Here is a 25,274-nt window from a genome sequence, read left to right as displayed (position 1 = left end):
CTTGTTTCCCTTTTCTCAGAAGTCATAGTCCAGTGGTACTTGTTGTTCAGTGTCTGAAAACAGTGTTTTCATATGTTTTATTCTAGTTTTCTTGTTGTTTAAGGTAATAATGTAAGTCTCACTCTGTTATTTCATTGAAGTGAAAGCCTACAATTTCTTTGAACAAAGATGTGTCGTGCCAGAATATAAACTTGGATTCCAGTGATAGGCTGATATCTTGTATCCCTCCATCTGTGTCTAGATTGTTCATTCTGTTACAAGCATCTACCTGCTTCTTTATCTCCTTATTTACTTATGGGTGTCCAATTCTACCCAATTAATTATTTTACTTATTTTTAATAAGCATGTTTCTAATTTCATATAAATTTTAATATTCCTTAGGATATTTTTTTAATATTGGGAAGGTCAGCTGTAGGGGTGGGATGAGAGAGGTGTTTCATATTGTCATATTCTTTTCTATGGGCCTTTGGTTTTTATTGAATAAAATTTACTTTAGAGATCCTCTTGTCATCTTGTGTCTGCTAAGTTTACTCTCTGCTGTGTTGACCCAGATGTGAAACTTAGCTTTGTTTACAAAATCCACTCACAAAAGGCATATGAGATTTCCTTTCATTAAATATGTGAGTTTGTAGGAACAGCATCGCAATGTAGAATACAAACAGTTTCACATAAAACAGGAGACATCCCTGTCTTTAAAAGTCCTTTTATTACTCCAGTATCAGATTTTTATTTTACCGCTTTCTTCAGCCTTAGGCCTACCTAGTTGTCTTGCTGATGTCTATCTTTTCTCTTCTCCTTCTCTCTACCCACTCACCTTTGAAATTTTGATTATTACTAGTGCAAAGTTTAGCTATCATTTTGTCTGTATTGGAACCTATTATACTAGAACCTCTGGTCCTGTTTTCACCCTGAGACATCAATAATTTGTTTTCTGCTGCTGATTATTAAGATAATAAAATTTTCACACCACTACATTTATAAAATAATGGTCTATATTTTTGAATTTTATATTTCTATTATAATTTTCAAAATTGAAGATATATATTATTTCTAGATTTGATGGCTGTGGAGGCACTCCAGATGCTACTGTCTTAATCATAGTCTTGAGCAAGATAATGATAATTACCAGTATATAAGTTTCATAAGAGAAAGATAGTCATGTGAAGAGCCATATGCAAAATATCTACAGTATATTATCAACTGTAATATAAAGTTTCCAACTCAATATGGAATGTAATATGGAATGCATATATTCATTTATGCCCATGGATTTAATTGAGCTTATCTATATTATTACTTGTTTGGCTATTAATATATTGATTTCTTATTAGTTACTCAAAAATATTTTATAGGAAAATTAAAATGAGTTGTACATATGAATAGATCAAATTATCTATATATCATTGATGTTAATTCAAATTTGGGGCTCTTTTCTTCATAAAATAATATGTTTTCTTTCATGTTACTGCTTATTGTTTCTTCAAAATTGCTTAAATGCCTTTTTTTGATCATGTGTATGTTTTGTTATCAACTGCTCGAAAGAATAGAGTTAATTTGGAAAATAATGGTACTGCTTTTTACTTAGTAATATTACTTTTTTATTAATTTGTACTCCCAAAAGATTTATAAGTCATCATTTGTAAATTACTACACTATGTAAAATGAAGCTAGTGTACCTAGTGCTTGGAAACTAGTGCCTCCAAGGGTATTAATATTTAGTTGAGGCCATAGAATATTCACCTCTGATATTACTTATAAAGTATATTTACAAATTAGTTCAAATTTATAAATAGATTTCAGAAATAAAGCAATGACTCTAAGGGAGCAATGAGAATGAAACATTATTAATCAGGAGGCCATCATGAGGTAAGTTTGGAATAAGTGCTAAAGGAAAAGAACAGTTCAGAAAAGTTCTATCAGGTAGGGAAGAAAGAAGTATTCTAAGGCATAGAAGATGATATGAACACAGTAAAATCAAAAGGTAATCCTTTTCTGTTGGGTTCATGCCATTCTTCTTTTATAACATGTAACTTAAAATGTAGGCTTGGAGTCAAACATTGCTTCAAATTCTGTTCAGTCATGTACTGGTTGTGTGATCTTAAGCAAGCTTAGTTTTTCTTGTTTTAAAAATGGAATAAAATTAATCTACCTTGAGGATAAAGTAAAATGTTGCACTTTAAATCTTTTACACAGAGTTAGGCAAGTAGTAACTACAAAGTTACATTACAATTCTTCGAAAGTGTTTGCTTTATCATCAGTAAGTAGCATATTTTATAATGCTTATTTGTCACTCTGGTAGGCTATAATCCTTTGAAGGGGCAGTTTTTATATCAGATACTTTACTGATAAATATTACAGTTTTGCAGTCAATATTTACAGGACAAATTTTATCCAAAGTAGAGAAACCATTTGGAGAAGAAATTTGTGAGAATCCAAGAAATGATGGAGGAAAACCATAAAGGCTATGGAGCAAAGATTAAATTGAACAGAATAGTATTTAGCGATGAAATTTTGTTTGGGGAACCAAATTGGTAAGTGGTTTAATGTTGTCTGAGACTGGTTTGAAGCTGCCTCAATATGATGCCTAAAAAGAGGAAAGAACCCTTTTTACTTAAGTTCTAAAACTAGTCTTAGATAGCAATGGGTTAAAGAGAAAAGAGATGAGAAGAAAGAAATTTGGAGTAGGAGAAGAGAACAAAAGAAGTACTTTAAAATGTGAATAGAGATGAATAGCAGGTTGAGCCATGTACCTCTTTTGCTGCCAGAATGCCATAGAACATTTATTACTGATTTTCATACTTATCTACACTGGCAAACAAAACTACATTTTAGTGGTCATACTTTCTTTACTGTCTCCATTTGTTTTCTCTTACTGGAGCTATAAATGTTACAGTGCTGGAGCAAGTGCCTCTAAAATATTGACATTGCTTCTTGTCAGTACTCTGATAGCAATCTTATTTTTGCTGATTTAATGGTACTTAGTAATTACATTTTAAATATAGTCTATAGTCAGATATCATCTGATATCTGATAGTCAGTTATGCTGATATCTGATAGTCAGTTATACTCCTTTTAACCCACTACTGTATATATGAAAGGAAATACTACCTTCCTGGAGATGCTATTTTGTTTTTCCTCTGGAAAGAAAGGAAATTAACGGTTGGATATCAGTGCCCAGTAGCTCACCTTCTGTTTGTAGACACTTTAGTCCTACCTGATAATTCTACTTTATTAACCAAGAGTTATTTTTTCTTTGGATTAATTTGAAAGGCTTCCTATGAAAGTGTTACACTGAATAAAGATGATAAAAATTGACTGGTATACTGTTTTCTAATAAAAGTGGCTTATTTTTTATATTACTTTGCTTAAAATCAGAGGTATATATAATTTGGAACAACCTCTATGATACACAGTTCTGTTTTTGCTGAATTTCTATAAATTTTTCACTCTATAAAAGTTAAGAGAAAATTATAAAAGGTATGTTTTAGTGATCAATGGGAACAAAAGTCAAGCTTGTCGTTTCTGTAATGTTGTTATATATCCAAAGAATATCAATTTCATTATGAAATTTGAGAAAAAATCAAGAAATGAATTAATTTGAAAGCCTAATACTTAACAATATGATTACAACTTTTAAATTGTTTCTCAGGGTATTAAAAAATAAATGCAATTTGAAACTACAATGAGTTACCACCTCACACCAGTCAGAATGACCATCACTAAAAACTCTACAAATAACAAATGCTGGAAAGGGTGTGGAGAAAAGGGATCTCTTTACACTGGAAATGTAAATTCATATAGCACTATGGAGGTTCCTTACAAAACTTAAAATAGAGTTGCCATATCATTCAGCAGTCCCACCCCTGCACATGCTACTTGCTGCTAAGTCACTTCAGTTGTGTCCGATTCTGTGCGACCCCATAGACGGCAGCCCACCAGGCTCCCCCGTCCCTGGGGTTCTCCAGGCAAGAACACTGGAGTGGGTTGCCATTTCCTTCTCCAATGCATGAAAGTGAAAAGTGAAAGTGAAGTTGCTCAGTTGTGTCTGACTCTTAGCGACCCCATGGACTGTAGCCTACCAGCCTCCACTGCTCATGGGATTTTCCAGGCAAGAGTACTGGAGTGGGGTGCCATTGCCTTCTCCAACCCCTGGGCATACATCCAGGCAAAACTATACTTCAGAAAGGTACATGTACCCCAATGTTAAATGCAGCACTATTTACAATAGCAAAGACATGGAAGCAACCTAAATGTTCATCAACAGATGAATGGATAAAGAAGATGATGATATATGTATATACAATGGAATACTACTCAGTCATAAAAAAGAATAAATTAATGCCATTAACTACAATATGGATAGATCTAGAGATTATCATACTAAGTGAAGTAAGTAATATAGAGAAAAACAAATATCATATGATATCACATTTATGTGAAATCTAAAATAAGACGCAGATGAATTTATTTATAAAACAGACTCACAGACATAGAAAACAGAGTTATGGTTACCAAATGGAAAAGAGGTAGGGAGGAGAGCTAAATTAGGAGTATGGGATTACCAGACCAAACTAAAATAAACAACAACGTCCTGCTGGATGGCACAGGGAACTGTGTTCAATATGCTATAATAAACCGTGACGGTAAGAATATGAAAAAGAACACTGAATATAAAACAGAGTCACTTTGTCATATACCAGAAACTAACACAACACTGCAAATCAACTATACTTCAATTAAAAAAATAAAATAAATGAATTTTGAAAATTCCTTTGTATAGTTACATTTAAAATTAATTTTTAAATGGATGTCATTTTCCCATAGTTAAATATGTATGCTTTCACTGTATATTGGATATGGTTCTTTTTTCAATCTGAAGTTTAATTGATTTTCTACAGTATTATTAGAAAAAATTAACAAAGTTTCATATTCTGGTTAAGACTTGGATTTATAGAATTTTTTTGTGGAGAGTGTTACTATTTACATATCATGTCCTGATTATTAAATGTAACATGAGGGAACTGCTTTTCTGTGCCAGTGAAATATTGCCAGAATAAAGCATTATGAAGTTTCATCTTTAATTGTAGTACTTCTAGAACAATTATCCTAGCAGTTCCTTTTCATAATCTGAGAATAGTATTTGCTTATTATATTTAATTGAAAATAGTGTTAATTCATATATTAGGGTGTTTTCCTGATATGATAATATAACATAGCAAGTGTTTCTGCTTTTACTCTGGATATTATATTCTTTTTTTCTTAATCAGCTTAAAAAATTATATCTGAAGAAAATCCAGATGAGATATTTAGATAATGAATAGCTGATGCTTATTTTGGATTAGTTTTGAGAAATTTAAAATTCAAGCTGAAATTTAAAGTTTTTTTAATTGAAAACATTTGTTTTAGTTATAAGACCTAATTGGTACAAAGTGACACGGCACCAAACTAAATATATACCTTGTGATTACTCTTTAACTGATGGTACGATGGATTACTATTCTATTAATTTGTTCATGTCCTTCAATATGTTTCTTTCAGTATTTCCTAATATGTTTCTGTCACGTAACTGATTTTCTCTTGAAACCAGAATGTCACTAAAAAAATTACTCAAATGCCTTAGAGCCCATGTAGGTAAAAATAGATAAATGAAGTATAAAGATGATTTCTAGTAACTAACAAAAGGCCTTTATTCTGGTGAGAAAGTTGTTGTTGTTCAGTCGTTCAGTCATGTTTGACTCTTTGTGAACCCATGGACTACAACATGCGAGGCTTCCCTGACCTTCACCATCTTCCCAGAGCTTACTCAATTAAGTAGGGAATGTGATTCTAAAAAACTGGAGAGTATGTGCTCTGTTAACCAAATTCAACCAATTTTTACTGTGTGAGTTTGATGGCCCAGGCTTGCAGATCTTCCAGTTGTATAGAGAAGCTAAAAATGTGTGTGTGTGTGTGTGTAATTTCCTGATTTTTGAAGTTTGGCAAATAACTTTTAAAAACCACACTTTTTGGCATATCAGCTAGTGATAAATTGCTTTAGGATCTCTCATTTAAAGTTTTATGTTTAGAAACAACACTTTGCTAGTAATATTTTAGGTATAGTTTATTTTGTACAAAATGATTTTAAAAGCATTTTTGATTCCCAACTTTTAAAACCTATCAAAGTATAAACCAGACCCCAGGTTGACAGTTTGCATAACAAAAGCTGTTTAGAGACCATCTCTCTCTCTCCCTTTAACATCTCTGAGTCAATCTCCTTTCCTGTGTTTCCACATGGTATGTTGTACTGTCCTTATTCCCCCAAACCAATTAATTAACAAGTCTAGTTAAAATCTTCCCTAATAGCTTTGTTTCTATTCACCTGACATTCATCCTTACTAGTTGACATCCATCTCCACATCCATCTCAACTATTTAGTTGAGTCCACCATTACCTTTTATCTCATTAATGACACTGTTTTCTAACTGGTCTCTCTTTTAGTCTTTCAAGTCCATTTCTCACTTGAGACAAAGGAATGACCTAACTATATAAGGTAAATCAGACCTCTGCTTTAGATCTTTCAAGGATTCTCCATTAACCTGAGAATAAAATCTAATCATCTTAACATGACCCAAAAGGCCCTTTGGGCTTCAAAAGTGGTGCTAGTGGTGAAGAATCTGCTTGCCAATGCAGGAGACATAAGAGATGCTGGTTCAATCCCTGGGTTGGGAAGATCCCCTGGAGAAGGCAATAGCAACCCACTCCAGTATTCTTGCCTGGAAAATCCTATGGACAGAGGAGCCTGGTGGGCTACAGTCATGGGGTAGCAAAGAGTCAGACATGACTGAGAGATTAACACTTTCTTTTCAGTTTCGCTAAGGCCCTTTATTATCTGGTCTTTGGTTACAGGTCTAACTTTATCTTTTGCCATTCCGCTTTATATTTCATGCTATAGTTAGCTTGAACGCCTTCAATATTTTTATTTTCTCTTGTTTATGGACCATTGTAAACGTGGTCCTCTCTCCCAGGCCTCTTCCCTTTCTCTATTCTGCGGCAGTCTGCTGTGTGAAGGAGAGGATGGGTAAACCATAGGGAAGTTTAGATCTATTCTGATTACACGGAGTACATGGTTGTCCCAGTTGCCTTTTCAAAGACTAGAAGCCTGGTCAACTTTTTAAGAAACAATTAGCAGCCCTGACATGATAAGTCTCTCTGTATTCTTTTCTTTTTTTCCCTCAAGATAAAGGCTCAGTGATTTGAACTCTCCAGAGTATGAAAAGCTCTGACATTACAAATGTATGTCAATTTACATGAGTCAACAAGTTCTCTCTCTGTGTGTCTCGGTTTGTGTCTATCTGTCTGTCTCTGTCTCTTTCTTACACATAGTCACACACCCCACCCATGAGGTAGGCATATCAAACCAAATATATGAAATGAGCATTTTATTAGAAGCAGAAATCCTGATTCAAACCAACACTTGGAGAGTATGCTCAGTATACAGATTTTCCTAAACACGGGAATAACGTTTTTAAAGGAAGTAATTTTTTGGTAAGACTTTGAAACATAAGAGCATTATAAAGTTTCACCATTTAGATTGAGGGTAGCCCTTGGCAAAGTTGTTGAAATGAGTGAATGATGAGTAAGAAGAGTGTTTTTTTTTTGTTTGTTTTTTGTTTTTTGCACATGTGTGTATGTGGGGGGTGTCTACTTTGTCTTGGTATTAATAGAGTTAGTCGTTGAGTGGACTATTTTGTAGTCATATAACAGCAACTAGAAACTTAGAGATGATTAACTGAAACCAAGGGTAATCATCAGTTAAATTCACTACATCTGTAATTACAGGTTACACCTGTAACCTGCCTTCAGTGATCAAGCTCACTTTAATCATTGCTACGAAACTGTCTCATGTCCTTGAAGCTTCACAGAGCCTGAACAATACATTTTGCCTGAGTTACTTTCTGGGAACTTGGAGTCAGCTGTATCTAATTGGAGCTAAAACTGATTAGGACCACCAGTCCTCCAACAGGGTACGCACCAATGTCTGCTCGGTGACCTTTTGGTATCAGAGGGCTGAGAACTCAACCGTAACAATAATTAACTCACCTTTTTCTTATCTCTAATCACTTTTCCTTATGTTCCCTATGCCTCAGCTCGATCCCATAAATATCTAGGGTCTGTTATCGTCAGAGACATGGATTAGAGATTTGTTCTTTCATCTCCTCACTTGGCTGCTTTGTGAATAAACATGTTCTTTGCTGCAACAGTGTGTGGCTTGCTGCTCGTCAGGTAAATGGACCTGATTCAGTAATGTAACCTTGTTAAATGATGAGACTGATGTGTAACAAACTCTCATTTTGTCTTATTAAAAATGCTTGAACAATGACAGTACCAATGGAATAAACATAGACTATCCCATGAGGAAAATTTTTAAAAATATTTTTTTAATTAAAAAAATTTTTTTAACTAATTAATTGGAGGATAGTTCCTTTACAATGTTGTATTGATTTCTGTTGGTTTCTGCCATACAATAATGTGAATCAGTTATAACTATATTTATATATGTATATATCATCCTTTTGAGACAAATTCTTATAGTCATAACTTATTCTGTCATTCCAGTACAATTTTGGCTTAATTCATATAAGTTTTCTGTAAAAGCAAAGATTGATGATAGTCACCTAATGAAGTGTTCTGAAATTTTTGTCTACATCTCTTATACAAATGCACTTTGTTTAAGCTTTCCTGTAACAAAGATGTAATAGGTGGTTTAAGTTTGAAAACTGAACCTAAGACAGATGACAACAATGGAGTGACAGGAAAAAAGAACTGCTCTGTACCAGCTGGATGAACTGAAAATAGATGGAAGATAAATTCTATCTCATGGGATTTGCTGCCTGCTGGAGCTAATCCCATTAACCCACCTGAGGCTTTACACTGCCTCATCTGTGGAGAAGTGTCTTTTTCCTTATTTATGACTTTGCTATTCATATATTTGCCAGGTCATTGCCAACTTGTGCTTAAATATAAAAATCTAATTATATATCTTACTATTTTAGCAACCACAATCATATTGTTCTGTAACATTACTTTTTCTTTTAAAATTCAGTTCATGAACAAAGTGGAAAGAATCCAATAGGTACATTATTCTCTTTCTTTTGAGGTATAAGTGATATGCCATAATTGCTATAACATTTTAATAGTTTCAGGTGTACATTTTAATGATTTGTTATTGTATGTATTGCAAAATTATCACCATAGTAAGTCAACATTTATTCACCATGCATATTGGCAAGCATTTTTTTTCTTGTGAGAAAGTTTTTTTCTTGTGAGAATTTTCAAGGTCTACTCTCCTATCTACTTTCAAATATGCAATACAGTATTATTTACCATTGTCACCATGTTGTGCCTCTCTTCCCTATGACCTAGTAATTTTATAATTGAAATTTTGAACCTTTTAACCCTGTTACCCACTCCTCCTGACCACTGCACTTCGGGCAACCACCAACTTGTTCACTATATCCGTGTGCTTGTTTTTTGTTTTTCTTTTTGGTTTGTTTTAAGATTCCACATATAAGTGAGATCATGTGGTATCTGTCTTTCTCTTTCTGACTTAATTCAGTTAGCATAATATCTTTAAGGTCCGTCTATGTTGTTGCAAATGGCAACACTGTTGTGTGGCAACAAATCATACTCAATTTTTTTTTTTTTGGTCTGAAACATATTCTAGTGTGTGTGACACATGTTAATATTTGTTTATCTCGTACTGCACACTTAAGTTGTTTCCTTATCTTGGCTATTGTAAACAGTGCTGGAGTGAACTCGAGAGTGCATATATATCTTTAGCTTTAGTATTTTTATTTTCTTGGCATAAATGCCCAAGAGGAATTGCTAATATGGTAGATCTTTTTAAAAAATTTTTGTGTTGCTTTTATTCTGTTTTCCAATTTATGTTCTAACCGACAGAGCACAAATATTTGTTCTCCTTTTCCTATATCCTCACACACTTATTTCTTGTCTTTTTGGTTATAACCATTCTATTAATAACAGGTGTGAAATCATAGCTCATGGAAATTTTTCGTTCCATTTCCCTGATAGTTATGTTGAGCATCTTTTCATGTGCCTTTGGCCATTTTTATGTCTTCTTTGGAAAAATGTCTATTCAGACAATTCTCTTGAGAGAAAATTATAAAAGAATTTTTTATGAATATAGGTGTTCTCTTTCTTCCTGTATCATCCATATCTATCTCTTTTTCCCCTCCTTTGAATTAAGAAAAGCTGCTTGAAATATTATGTTTTTTTATGATTATTCCCAGTGTTACATAATTAATAGCATCATATATTAAAAACTTTACTGGAGTATGATTTGACTACATTAAAACACAGTTGCCACCACCTCCTCCTTTAATGATGAGTACATCAGATGGCATTCTAATGCTACCTTTGGTGTATCAAAGAACGTATAGACAGTTCTAAAATGATGATATTTTTATGGTACTTTGGGAAAAGTGGATGAAATGGTTTGAAATAAGTGGATGATGATAAGAGAGGGTGTTCAGTCTTCTTGACACTGTGAGGCTATCCCTCAGGAAGGGATAGCCATAGAGAAGGTAGGAAGCTATGTGGATTGAAATAATGTCTTAACAGTTATGTACATGTAATATCTTCAGATGAAAGTGAAAAAAATCAATTTTGTAGAGAGTTTATCTTTATGACTAACCAAAACAGGTTTTTTTTTTTTCTTCTAATAAGGTTTAGCACATGGTAGATAATCAATGAATTTTGATAAGCCGAAAGTTATATAGACAGGCCATTCAAATGATTGGATACATTTTTAACTTTTAACATATTGTTTGATACTTACATTTAAAAAAGAACAAAACCCTGAATGATAATAGTAGCTACCATTTTGAGGGCATGCACTATATTTTCAAGCCCTCATGAGCTCATTTAATCTTCATAACATCCTTGGAAAACAATCTGGGTTCTTATCCTCATTTTATGTCAGAGGATTTTGTTTCAGAAATTTTAAGCAAGTAATCAAAAAACTACCTGGGAGGTAGTGGAGCAAGAATTTAAACAGACTGATCTGATTCCAAGCTGCAATAAACGTGTTTGTCGTGTTGGTCATGTTTGTAAGGAGGCTTACTGACCTGTAACATTTGTTGAATAAGTGATATTTGGATCTCGTCTCTCACTTTCTACCACTTTTGGCTTGTATGTCTCTACATTCACCTCCATCTCTTATTTCATCATCCTCTTTGTCAGTGGTGACATTTCTCAGACAGAATGTAGGGTATACTCACTGTGCCAGGAGACTAGCATTCCTGTGCAGGCACTGAATCAAGGCCTTAACCTCATTAGCACTGGGAACCTAGAACTCCTGCTTTCAAATCCTAGCTCTGCTTCTTAGAAGCCCTGTGATTTTGTACAAGCACAGTTTCTTCATCATTGTATAGTAAGAATAATAATAGTACCTGCATGATTATATGCTTGAGTATTAAATGATTTAATAAATGTAAAACATGACATACTGCCTGACATACAGTAATTAATCAATATTTATTAACTACTAGTCACTTTTCATAACTTTTCTAAAGGATAAAATATTAAGGAGAAGTAAATTTTAATGTGATGTTTTTAAATAGCTAACTCGTGTTTAGTGATTGCATTTTGTAACACTGAAATTTTTCTTAGTCTTTTATTACTGAAATAACTGAGAAGCACATGACAACTGTTAGCATTTCTGTTCAGAAATTTGAATGTGTTGTGAAGTATTCCATGATGGAGGATGGAGTGAAAGGAAGTTTTCATGATGCTTCAGGGTACTTGTACTTAATAATTGTGTCCTATGCTACTTTCTTTTGTAGTTAAATATTGATTTCTAGGAAAGCAGTAGAAAATTGGGCACAACTGAGTGATAAAAAAGGTCTTTTACTGTTATTTAAAAATACAATTCAGCTTTTAATGATCAAATTTGATGTGCAAACTCTTTGATCACAGCTATCTCTGTTGTCAAGGAAATTCAATGACAGAAACTTAGGAAGAGATTTATCTGGTTGGCAGGTTCTAAAGAATCCATCCTAATGTGGGGAGAAATTTGCATGGATATTGTAGAACAATGGTTAGCAAAAACATATATCCTATTTCATTGAAATTACATTCAAGTATAAGTATTTTGGGTGTTCTGGGAATTGAGGGTATATCTACAAAAACATTCCACTTGGCCTCCATCCTTTTCATGCCTTCTATTTCATATTGAAAATGGGATGCATAACTTCTCAATGATGAACTTGACTGGGAATTGTCAAGTTATGCCCCCCAAGCCAACTCTGGTTCTCAACTCCAGGTGTTTTCAAAAAAAAGTTTTATTGGAACATATGCAACCATGCAAATTTGTTTACATACTATGACTTCACCAGGCCGCCTGGTGGCTCAGATGGTAAGGCATCTGCCTACAGTGCAGGAGACCCAGGTTCAATCCCTGGGTTGGGAAGATCTCCTGGAGAAGGAAATGGCAACCCACTCCAGTATTCTTGCCTGGGAAATCCCTTGGATGGAGGAACCTGGTAGGCTACAGTCCATGGGGTCCCAAAGAGAGGAAACTACTGAGCAACTTCACTTTCACTTTCTTTTGACTTCACCTTGCAGCATAAAACTGAATAGTCACAACAGAGACCATATATTCAGCAAAGCCAAGAATATTTATGATCTGGACCTTTACAGGAAAAAACGTTTGCTAATCTCTAAAGCGGATAGATTTAAGTACACCCACGAGACCTTATTCCAACTTGATATTTCATACTTTCTCTTCAGAGAAGATTACCTCTCCTCACTAGTTTTCTGAAGAGCATCAATAGTATGGGTTAAATACGACTACTGTTTCATGTGTTAATCTTTTCCTTTCCTTTAGCTTATAAACACTCATAGCATGCTTAGATTTATAGAAATAGCCTTATATAAATTACAAATTATCACAAACGTAGAAAATGTGACTATTAAAATATTGAATAGTACAACTGATTCATCTCTTGTATGATCACCTTATTTTGTGAAATGACAAATTTGTTGAAGTAATTGAAATTAAGCACATTGACTTATTGTTCATGGGGCTTGAAAAAAGGACAAGACTATGGGTATTAAAAAGCTTGAAAACAAACAGGCTATCATGAAATTATTAATTTCCATTAGTGTCATTAGAGATCTATTTATTGATATTTGAGTTTATTTAGCTTTGTTTTTGTATACATTGTATGTTTCTTAACATTCTTCCCCAATTTTCATCACATTCTCTCTCACTTTTGCTCATTGAGTTCTAGCCTTTTTAGTCATTTCCATGACTTTCAGTGTATTTTTTGGATTATTTTACTGTTATCTTAATGTAGAGTCCAAAATTGAGATTAGCTCTCAAAAAGTACTCTGATAGCTGCAAGAGTGATAGTGGGATTAATCTCTAAGCATCTTCTTATAAAGAGGTGTGGTCAATCATCATTATCATCAGCAAATAACATCCATGTAAAAGCCACCTCCCTAAAGTCTCCTTTCTCTTTTTTAAAGTAAATTCAAATAAATACTGGTAGTGCTAGGAGAAGAATCCAGTGAGAGTATTCTCTGTAAGGATTTTAGAACTTCCTATAGTGCATTTGCAGGTGAGGATAGTTTACCTGCTCTGGGGAGATGATGCTGATTATTTAAAAAGTCAGAGATAAAATAAGAAACCGCTAAACAAAATGACTTACTTGCTTTTTGGTAAACTTGATTCTGTTTTGTAACCTTTGAAACATGGATTTTATGGATGACAGTATTAAAATTTACACTCCCTGTAGACTGAGTTGTTAATCATTATTGCTCTGCTGGGCTTTAGGATTACCTGTCTGCATTGCAATACACCTTCCTTAATATTTACAATTGAAATACCAGTGGTTATTAAGATAGCTCATATATTTCTATGAATGAAATGGAAGTTGCAAGAAATAAAGACTTGCTGTCAGAAATAAACTTCAAAATATTAAATTCCTCCTAAAAATCTGTAGAACTTTTTAAGACCAATGTTGATTTTTATACTTCTGAAATAAAATATCCAATCCTAATGGTTGTATATCTGATACCAGTGGTTGTATTTTTAGTGCTTCAAAAGATAAATGAATTCATTATCTAAGGATAGTTATGGTATAAATAAAAACAACAAACAATAGATGCTTCATTTATAATTTAGTTCAGTGCACCAGACATTTATTAAGCCTTTACTTTGTGAAAGTCCCTGCAGAGATGATGTCAGGTACTTATCTTTGGAGGAGGAGGATTGAAGATAGACACAAGCACCTATGATACTTTAAACCATGCAGATATATTGCTATAACTTTAGAAGCTCCCATCTTTTGCAGAGAGCAAAAGATGCCCGAAATGGATCTTGGAGCTCCCAGATGACATTCAGAAAAATATTGTACACTTTTGGGAATATTTCTTACTCTTATTATCTAGTAGCAGTTGTCAAGGAACTGTGTTAAGATCAGGGCTTGAGGGGTGGAAGCTATCCTGTATCTTCTACAAAGCAGTAAGTGATCTGGAGACACAAATTTGACCCTGAACTAAAGTCATCCATGAGATTTTCAGCTCTGCCAAATTCTTAGCATTATTGAGACATTGGTCTTATTCATATTTTTGGTAGGGACTTCCCTGGTAGCTCAGTGGTAAAGAATTGACCTGCCAATGCTGGGGACACAGATTCTATCTGTGATCTGAGAAGATCCCACATGCTGTGGAGCAACTAAGCTCATATTCCACAATCACTGAGCCTGCGCTCTAGAGCATGGGAGCTGCATACCTAAAGCCTGTGTTCTGCAAAGAGAGAAGCCACCGCAAGTAGAATCCTGAGCACCTTAACAAAAAGTGGCCTCTGTTTGCCACAACTGGAGAAAGTCTGTGCAAAACAACAGAGACCTAGCGCAGCCAAGATTAAATAAAGATAAAAATAATAGAAAAATATTTTGGGTAGAAAAGGAAATTTGCATACAGAGCTTGCTTAAATTTGGGAGTTAGCAGGGACAAAGACTCATTTGGAAAAGACTCTGATGCTGGGAGGGGTTGAGGGCAGGAGGAGAAGGGGACGACAGAGGATGAGATGGCTGGATGGCATCACTGACTCAATGGACGTAAGTCTGGGTGAACTCCGGGAGATGGTGATGGACAGGGCGGCCTGGCTGCTGCGATTCATGGGTTCGCAGAGTCGGACACGACTGAATGACTGAACTGAACTGAACTGAGGGACAAAGACTTTTGGAGGAGCTTGCCCACCGGAATCAAATTCATTTTTTGAGTTCTGTTATGATTCAAAGAGTGAAAGGCAGCACTGATCTCAGGAGCTCATAGAATAGTGAGGGAGATACAATATACATTGAGGTTTTCCAAGCTACTGAGGGAAAATTGGCTTGAGTAACTGTTTTACACTCAAATCTCTTCTGGGGAAGGGAATGTTCTCAGAGTTTCTGCCTTTTTTCCAGCACTCTTTTGCTGCTTCGTGGAACCCACTTTGTTTCAGCCTTTTACATTCACTTGGTCCTGCACCAAAATTATATCCCCTATTGGCTTTCACAATAAATCCATCATGTTAAACTTGCCATGACAGTTTGTACATTACAGATTTGGTGGGTTGTGTAGGAAGAGATCACATTATCATGGAGCCCCCCCATCAGCTCCGCTTCCTATTTTCCCTGTCTGATCATCTCTGCTGGCTCCCAAAAGCTAAGACTCCTAATACATGATACTGTCTTCTTTATCTACCAAATACCACCTGCTAAGGATAGTCTAATATTTTCCCCCCTTCCCACAAAAGTTCTGGTGATTTTCTTTTATTGTCGCATAAATATTATAGAAATTGCAGATGGGATGGAGAGAGAGAAAGCAACAAAAAAGAACTTAGAGAGTTTGGAAGAAATCAGGTTTTAAAGTGCAGACTGGAGCATGGTGATACAATACAGCCTGTGCCACTTTAAATCTCCATTGTAGATCTTGAAAAAAATTCCTTTTAATCTCATTGCAACTGTGTTGTTGATAGTAAAGTGTCTTTCCAAAGTTAGGAAATAACTTAGGAAAGTGTCTCTGAAGTTAGGAAATAACTGCTCTAGTACAAGGATAAAATTATGGACCTTTGATAGTAAGATCCACTACTTGAAAGAAATGCAAGTTATGCATAGAATCTATTACAAAGAGAAGCACAATTATTAGGAAATGATGGGGTTATTGTGATTAGATATTAAAAAAACTCATGTTCTTTATTTTAAGCATCAGATCATTGGAAACAATTTAAAAAAACAAATACCTGTATATATTTATATATATGATATGGAAAATATATTTAATATTGTATATTGTATATATATAGATTAGAAAAAGCTAGTAATGCTGAAAAATATTTGAGTGACAGGATCCATATTAAATTTTTTATGTATATTACAACACAATGTTTCTTAGTAAAAATAAGTGCTATAAAGCCACTTCAATAAAACTGACACTATTTAGTTTTTAAGAAAAATGGATATTTTTCATTAGTTGGTTTAGTTCATAAAGGATATAAAAGTATAAACAAAGACATCTTTGAGCTAAACTTAAGCTTGGGATATAGATTTTTTTTCCTATTTAATATCTTTCGGGATGCTGTGTAAAAATAAAAGTACTTTGATGCTATTTGAATTTATTTTACATAATAATTCCAGAAGTTGGACAAATTAATTCAGCAGCTGAATGACATTGTCACACAATCTGTTTCTACCCTTCTCCTCTGCCATTCTCAAGATGTTAGCTATGTCCTAATATTAACTTTCTTCATGCTTTCAAGATGAGTAAAGTGGTTCTAGGAATCATATCCATATAGAACAGCAGGAAAAAAAAAATCATTTGCTAAGTCCCAAAATACCTTTCCTCCTATCTTATTGACTAGAGATGGGTAACCTATATACCCTTAAATCAGTTTCTGGCAAAGGACGTGGGTTCACTATGATTGGCTGAGTAATCAGAGTCGTCTTGAACTGGGGCATAGTCAACCTCCTCAGAGCTGTTTGGGAAAAAAATATAGACACCTAAGATGAATCAGGGCTCTGAAAAAGAGAAAGCAGTGGGTAGGAAGCCAGTAGCATCTGTGGGAGAAATAGAGCATCAGCATTTAGGCTGGTTCTTCTAAACTCTGGCTGCACATTGGAATTACCTAGAAAGCCTTTAAAAAATATGTTGATTTACTTGTGTTGGGTTACACATAGATATTAACATTTTACAAAAATGTTCCTGGTAATTTTAATGTATAGCTAAGTTTGAGAATCACTGCACTAGGTAATTGAGGATAGAATAAGGAAACAAAAACCTTCATGAGTCTGCATACGTTTAGCTGCTCGAGCAGTTTTCCATCTCTACTGAGCAGTACCTGAAGTTACCAGCGACCATCAGAGTAAGGTTACCAACACAAATCTTAGACCACAGCTAATCTGCCAACCTGAGATGATGTTCACTGCCATGGCCAGTGAACATTTTCCGAGAATGCATGATGTTTGGGTACTTAAATACCCAGACAGCCTTCATAGCCAAGCTGAGATGGTGTTTTATGTAAAGATAGGAACATTAGTTCCATTTTTGTGATGAGAGAGCTGAGTTTCACAGAGGGAAAAGATAGAACTAAAGGTTTTATCTTAGAATTCTTACAGCCAGGGTTTCCTCCTTCCACTTATTTATTGTTACTACTTTTGTTGTTATATTTGAGAAAGGTGTTATTTGTTCTGGTCAAAGTAAAACCTTGTAATTATAATAACTATTGTTTATTAGCATATTATGAGCCAAGAACTTGTGTTAGGTGCTTTATTCCTGCCCCAACATTTATTTAATCATTACAGAAATCACATGCAGTAAATAGTGCCAACTCTACTTCATAGAAAAGCAAATTGGAACCCAGAAAGTTTGTTACTTCTCTGAGGTTTCTTATTTAGTTCATTTCTCTGTGATCTAGAATTTGAACCCATAATGCAGTGAAATGCCAAAATGTTTTTGCTATGCACAAAGATTTGATTTTGTGCAGCTTATCAGTTCAGTAAATATCTACTGGTTGACTAATAGGTGATAGGTGCTGGGCTACCCTGGGTTAGACTGTATTTTCCTTGCACAGTATAATTTACATTTTTTAAAGAAATGGGTTGAGGACAGTTACTTTGCACCAAACACTCAATATATAATCAAAGGAAAATTGAATGAATACATGAAGTGGAATCTTTAGACTGCTTAATTTGGAGATGCTCAAATTTTTAAGACTAGTGAAACTGCCTTGGCAATAATTTCCTTTTCCAGAGGAACTTGTTAAAACATACAAAGTAAAGTCTTTAAAGATATATCTTATATGGTACTCTGTGGTATTTTCAAACAAATATTGAGTTACTGGAAAGTGTGTCTTGAGTTGTTCAATCATACACCATATTACTGTTTTTTGGTAAAATAGTACTCTTTTAATAAAAGACACAATTGGTCTGTATGGCAGACATTTATTTAGATACTTGCTTTAGAATGTTTTCTTCTAATTGAAAGATAAGAGGAAAATAAACTGAGCAATGGCTATTAAGGACTGACTGGTTTAGTTTTCACAGAGATAACATTTTCCAAATTACTGAGTTATGATATTGAAAATGAAGGGCAGGCTCCTTGTTGGGAAAAGTGTTAGAATAGCCCTAATGCAAAATCTCATTAAAGCAACTGTCAAGATTCCTGTATTTTACCATCACCTCCCCTCTTCTGTAAGAAGCAACTGTCATTTTGAGAGAGTGTACTGCCAAAGAGGCATTTACAAATAAATGAAAAATGTCACAATTGATTTCACTCCTTCCAGAATACTGTGTGTCAGCTTTGTCATAAACTGTCTTTGTTACTCTCTGTTTTAGATCTCCCAGCTGGACCTTGGAAATAGCTTTTGATGGTTTAGGGCCTCTTTCACTTGACCTCAGGTAAGCCCTCTATTGGTGACATTTTATAAATATTTGTAAAATGGTTTTAGGAGTTGAGAGTATAAAAACCGTTTTTTATCTCTTTTTCTCTGTAACGGCTGTTTTTTTCAAACAGCATTTCGATGTCAATATTGTTTGCTTGCATTTTTGGACGTTGGAATTATTCTATGCCCTACAGAGTATCGTAAAATTATGTGACTATAATTCACATTCTCTTTCCTAATGCAATAATTTATTATTATCATGCTTAATGTAAGAATAATACCAATAACAATTACTTGGAAAAAAGACACATGATTATGCTTTTCCTATATCTTGAAATAAATGTCCAAATTTTTATCCCTGTTTCTTTATAATATTATCTTGGATACCTGTCTTTCAAATGACTTATATATAACATTGTTGATACACAGTCTTTATTGCCCTCACCATAAACTGGTACATTGGCACTGCTGCTGTCATGCTGACATTAGCGAGGACTTACTCTGAGCCATGCTGTACACTATGTACAGCTGAACACTATGCTGTACAATTCTGTTTAGTTTATATAAATGTATCACACTGATTTTTTAATCCTAAGTTAATATGGATTTGAAAAAAAGAAACTAATTAGAAATTGCTAGCAGTTGTTATTTTCATTGTGGATATTAAAGAAAAGTAAATATATAATTATACTTTAAGAGATTTTAATCAGTATATTTAGTTATACATCATGGATCATTTGGGATTATTTAGCTTTCTACCTCTAGAGGAGGAGATAGCAACTTATTTCGGTAGTCTTGCCTGGAAAAAGCCTATGAACAAGGAGCCTGGTGAGCTACAGTCCATGGGGCTGCAAAGAGTCAGACAGGACTGAGCACGTATGCATGCACGCTTGTAGCTTTCTACTTGAAAGATAATGGAATGGATCATTTAGCACTATTGTTTCTCTTGTAAAACAGAAGTTGAAGCAATTCACTCATTCATGCAACAAATATTTATTGAGCACCTACTAAGCGTGAGCTACTTACACTGAGGACATAATGGTGAGGAATAAGTATCTTTTTCTCAGAGACTTACAGATCAGTGGCAATCAGTCAAGAAAATAGGCAAGTACAGCATCATGTGATGTTGTGAAAACAGTATAGGTAAGCATGGGATACAAAGCAAAGAATAAAGTGGACCTCTAAGTTGGGCTAGAGATAAATTCTTAAGGACAAATGTGGCAGATGTGTGGAAGATATTAAATTTTGGTTACAAAATAGTTATATCTGATGTGTAGTGTTTAAGATAGTGTTTAAGGTATGTCTAAAGAATTCAGGAAGGGGTACATCAAGAATGTCCTTCTGAACCACATCAAGGAATGCAGACATAATTCTGAATGGTAGCAATTAAACTGGAAAGACTTCATCTGATACTGAACATTATCTTCAAATCAGGTTGACCAGATTCTCACAAGGCCAGCTTCCTATATCTAACAACCAGGAAGGCGAGCCATTCTTCTTCCTGTATACCTACATAGATAGAATAGACTTCCTAGAATATAAAGTCTTTGTGAGCAAGGACTTAGACTGATGCACCTTGTTTTCCCAGGATCTATTGCACAGAGTAACATCTCAGTGTTTACGGTGTATGATGACAGGATCAAATGTAAAACTCCGCGGAATGGGTAGGTTGACCCAACAGAGGGTCCCCACAAAGACTGACTACTTAAAACCCCTTTTCTTTGATCAGTTGTCTCAAATGGCAAAATTGACCTCTGCATCTCCTCTTGATTTTTAGATTTATAGTAAGGGGACTCCATCAAAAGCAATATGGCTTATGATTTTAAAAATAATGTATTAACTTGTAAATAAAAATTATATGTCCTCATAAATTCTCTTTGAAAGCATGGAAAAGTTTTGGAGAAAACTAAGATTAAAGGAAAAAAAATATTTTTAACAAAAAAGAAATCAATATTTCCAAGTTTATTTAACTCCAGAAAATTATATATTCAAAATACATTATAAAACTTTCTTTTGTAATGAGAAAGAGATGAAATGGTAACTATCATTAAATTAATCATAAATTAATGGGTTCAGTTATAATAGTAAATTCTGTATTTCTTACCATTGTAAAGTCCTGAATTCTAGAGACTTTGCTTTGACCAGCTTTTCTGGGGATATTCCTTTAAAATATGCTGTCCTATTGTCCACTCTAACATTCTTGCCTGGAGAATTCCATGGGCAAAGAAGCATCGTGGCCTACAGTCTATGGGGTTGCAAAAAGTCAGATATGACTGAGGAACTAACACTGCTACACTGGTCACCTTGCTGCCAGATTGTCCTTGAAATCATTTGTGAATTTTTTTGGTATAGCCACAAAAAAGTTCTGGAAGGACTAAGACACTCACTCAAGGCTGCACAGAGTAGGATATCAGCTCTCATTTTTTTTTAGTGGCCTAAGGATAGACATAAACTGGAAGTTTCAATAAACTCAGTAATTTTGGTAAGACATTTAAAATTTTTTTTCAAATGAAAATAAGTTTTAAACATGTAAAATCTAACTGTATCACATATTTAAGAAATAAAATATGAATGAGAATGTCATTTTGCATATGGAATCTGTCCACCATCCATAGAGTAATGTTAACATTTTGCAAAGTGAAGATGTAGTTCTCAAATAAATGCTGCCTAATGTTTTGGAAAAATGGACATTTTTCTGGCTTGCTGTTACTCAGAATACAGGTTAAGAATAGCCAAATTAAAGAAAGTCTAATGAAAGTAGAAAAGAGGTATAAAAGAGAGCAGTAGAAGTGGAGAATATTGAGAAGGATCAGGAAATACCACCCCCAAAGTAGTCTTGTTTGACATAAAAATGACTTTTTTGTCCTTAGTCTTTATCTTTTTATTTTTTATAATTTTCATTGGAGTATATTTGATTTACAATTCTGTTATAGTAGTTTCAGATGCACTCCAAAGTGAATCATATATCCACTGTCTTTTTTTTTTAAGATTCTTTTCTCATATAGGCCAGTATAGAGTAATGAGTTCCCTGTGCTATACAGCAGGTTCTTATTAGTTTTCTATTTTCACACAGTAGTGTGTATATGTCAGTACTTTGGAACTGGGCATCACAATGATTTTTAGTTGACTGCATTTATGTTCTGAGATTCCTTATTTGCCTAAAAGCAGAGTCTCTTCAAAGATCTCAAAAGTCACTAAATCTTCTGCAGAGCAACTGTAATCTTCTCACCACACCCAAACAAATTTTGTTACAAAGCTGGCATATCCCCCATAGATTTGTCTAAGATCTTTTTTTTTTTAATCATCTCAGTGTGTCATTTGTTTTTCTGTAATTGCCTTTCCTCCCCATTCCCTTCCCCTAGTGAATTAGGTATAAAGTGAAGTGAAGTGAAGTGAAAGTTGCTCAGTTGTGTCTGACTCTGTGACCCCATGGACTGTATAGTCCATGGAATTCTCCAGGCCAGAATACTGGACTGGATAGTCTTTCCCTTCTCCAGGGGATCTTCCCAACCCAGGGACTGAACCCAGGTCTCCCACATTGCAGGCAGATTCTTTACCAGCTGAGCCACAAGGGAAGCCCTTAAGACCCAAATTCCAACCATTCCTTTGAGGTATTCATTACTGAGTGCTCCCTTGTGTATGCCCTTGCACGTGAAAATGAATTTGTTTTTCTCTCATTCATCTGTCTTTCATCAGCCGAATTTACAGGACCAAGCTAATTAACCTAAGATGGGGAGAGGAAAAAAATTTGTTTCCTCCATACTAATTGACTAATTAGGGTTCCATAACACACAGTCACACTGAGTGCTAAGGACTTCACTTTGGAACAGTCACTGTAGAACTTGCTTCCCATATTAAGGTCACTTGGTCTAAACTGACTCTTAGTATCTGATCTCAGTTTAGCAGCCCCACCTCTAGGCTAAAGCTGGTCCAGGTGAAATGATACTAATGAAGAGATCAAAGCTGAACCACAGAGAGATTCTAATTGTCCTTATAATCCTGCTAAAGGGTTTTAGCAAAAATACGACCCGCTGTCTTTAACAGCAAGTATGATTTCTAATTGTAAAATGAAAACTTGATTACTTCCTTTAAAGTAAGAAATTACCCAATCCTAAATCCTTCAAGAGAACCTTTTAACAGCAAATTTCTAATAGATAAGACAAAAATGATTGTTTTCTTTACTGTGACAAGAGCTCAAACATATCAGAAGCACCACTAACTCCTTTATATATTTAGAGTAGGAAAGTGAATCAACAGTTCATAAAATAGTCTTTCCTCTAGTAAGAGAAAGAAATTTTTTAAAAAAGAGAGGCAGACAATGTGGCCAGGCCAGCCAGTGGGATGTGTAAACAACTGTGAGCTGGACAATTGGTGGAGGGTTGGCCCTGGCCGGGCCAGGTGGTGGGAACAGTGTGAGGTGCTGGCTGCCTTGTTTCAGGGTCATTTCTTGTGCTTATTCCGTCTGTTGGTTTCCTTCTTTTTCGTCCACCTTCTGACTTGGACAGCACCTGTTCTGTACCGTTACCTTGGCAGGCAGCTTTCATGTACATTTTAACAAATTCTCTGTGCCAAATTCTCTCCTTAAGTTACCAAAGGCAATTGTTAAAATAACTTGCGGAGCAAGTGAGACAAAAAACAGTTTTCTATGAAGACTTGGTAGTCAGGTATACTACTGGCAGGAATACCACTTGTGAAATTTATACACAACATTTGAAGCTGGCTTGTTGTTGAGAGAAATGTTAATTGTTTTTAATTGTCTGAGAAAAGGGGTATAAATCTCCTCCATTCTGTTGCTGTTTATTGGCTGTCTATTCATGCTAACATGCCCAGATTGGTTTCTCTTTTTCTTTAATATAACTCTGCAAATATCCAGGAACTGAGACAAAAACAGTTCTTTTTACATTAGGACATTGCCTTTCCTCAGCAATACAATGTGGCTTATGCTAACCTGTTGCCTGGAGACTAGGAACTTTGCAAGTGGGTTTTCTTAATGATAGTTATTTTGAAAATTTTGTATAGAAAATTTGATAGAATTTTTTTCTTTGTAGCTGCACTCATTTATGTACCTTTTGCCTTATGGAGATGGAAGGGGACAATCAAAACATCCATTAAAATTGGAATAATACAGTTTTAGGTGGGACGCATAGTCCTACTAGAAGTAAGATTTTGCACATAGGAGAACCAAAGCTTTTCTCACATTTTTTTTTTTTATCTTACCATATCTCTTTTCTTTAATCCTAAACTTACTGGATGTTTTGCTCTAAAATATTAACACTCAGATAACATGAATTTCAAAGTAAATTTTTCAGAGGTCTATTATGCCACACTCCACTTTCCATTTAATTTTAAAGCCATTTAATTTTAATTGGGAATGAAGTAAGATATCTATTATGAAGAGAATTTAGTGATAAATTCTGGTAACAGATTATTTTTGATCACCATGTACCTGAATCAATATTTTATAACATTTTAAAATTCTGACTTATTTTTTTCTAAATTAGAAAATTGAAATATGTGACAAAACAACTAAAGCACAGATTCAGCTCAGAAGGATGAAAGGCGATGGTTAAATAACATAAAGGCTTAGTCAAGGAATCTCACAGCTGTAAAATTACAATATGTTTATTAACTATACTTAAAGTAGGTTAATCAACCATTCAAGATATCTAGAGTGTGAAGGATGTATACAAAAATGCACTGAGTGCTATAAAATACACATTTTTAAACAATCCAAAAATGTTACTGGGCTTCGTTTATGATTTTAATTATTCTAGAATATAGAGGAGCTCAGTGTGTTTCCTGCTATGGAAGTTTGTAATTATAGGAAAACAGAATAGGCAGCAAAAATATAATACAGAAATAGAAAATAGAAACATACTTAAATAGATGTTAATTATGAGGTGAAGATGGTGTAAGAGTCATTAGAAAAGGGTTAGATCTGTGCACTGTGGAATTTTGAGAGAAGGTGTTTTAGAGGCACACTATGGTTTGAGCTGGATTGTAACAGATGAAAACTGGGTAGCGAATTTGTAGAGAAACAGAAATTTTTGTTTGGGAGAGTGGGGTGACCAAGTAGTATAAACCACAAGGGCAGTCAGTGGTTTTGCAGTTAACATGAGGGAGAATGGCAGTGCAGGAAGGAGGTATTAGCAACTGGCACAGAGTATATGTCCTGGGAATTTACTGTATGTGAGGAGAAGTCAAGGAAGGGCCTTCAAAGCCAGGCAGTGTGCTTACAGTGGAGTGCTATAGATTCTTGGGCTGGAAGTCCTGTTATGAAGATAGAATCTTCTGTGGAATGAGCCTGAGCGGGGACTAGAAGCAGGATGTCTGGCTTGGAGGGAGT

The 25,274-nt window shown here is 34.7% G+C and overlaps 1 protein-coding gene across 3 annotated transcripts in view; it reads left to right on the top strand.

Moving 5' to 3' along the window:
- NAALADL2 (N-acetylated alpha-linked acidic dipeptidase like 2) overlaps positions 1 to 25,274 on the top strand; it is a 1,648,032-nt gene that overhangs the window by 71,718 nt on the left and 1,551,040 nt on the right. For all 3 annotated transcript variants that reach the window (XM_069559730.1, XM_069559739.1, XM_069559749.1), the window contains exon 2: positions 18,882 to 18,944. The gene's annotated coding sequence lies outside the window, so the exon portion shown is untranslated. The remainder of the gene's footprint in view (positions 1 to 18,881; positions 18,945 to 25,274) is intronic.

This window comes from Ovis canadensis, chromosome 1 (genome assembly GCF_042477335.2).
Source record: "Ovis canadensis isolate MfBH-ARS-UI-01 breed Bighorn chromosome 1, ARS-UI_OviCan_v2, whole genome shotgun sequence".
Lineage (NCBI taxonomy): Eukaryota > Metazoa > Chordata > Mammalia > Artiodactyla > Bovidae > Ovis > Ovis canadensis.
Note: the sequence above shows the minus strand (reverse complement) of the source record. Positions and strands in the feature narration are given on the sequence as shown.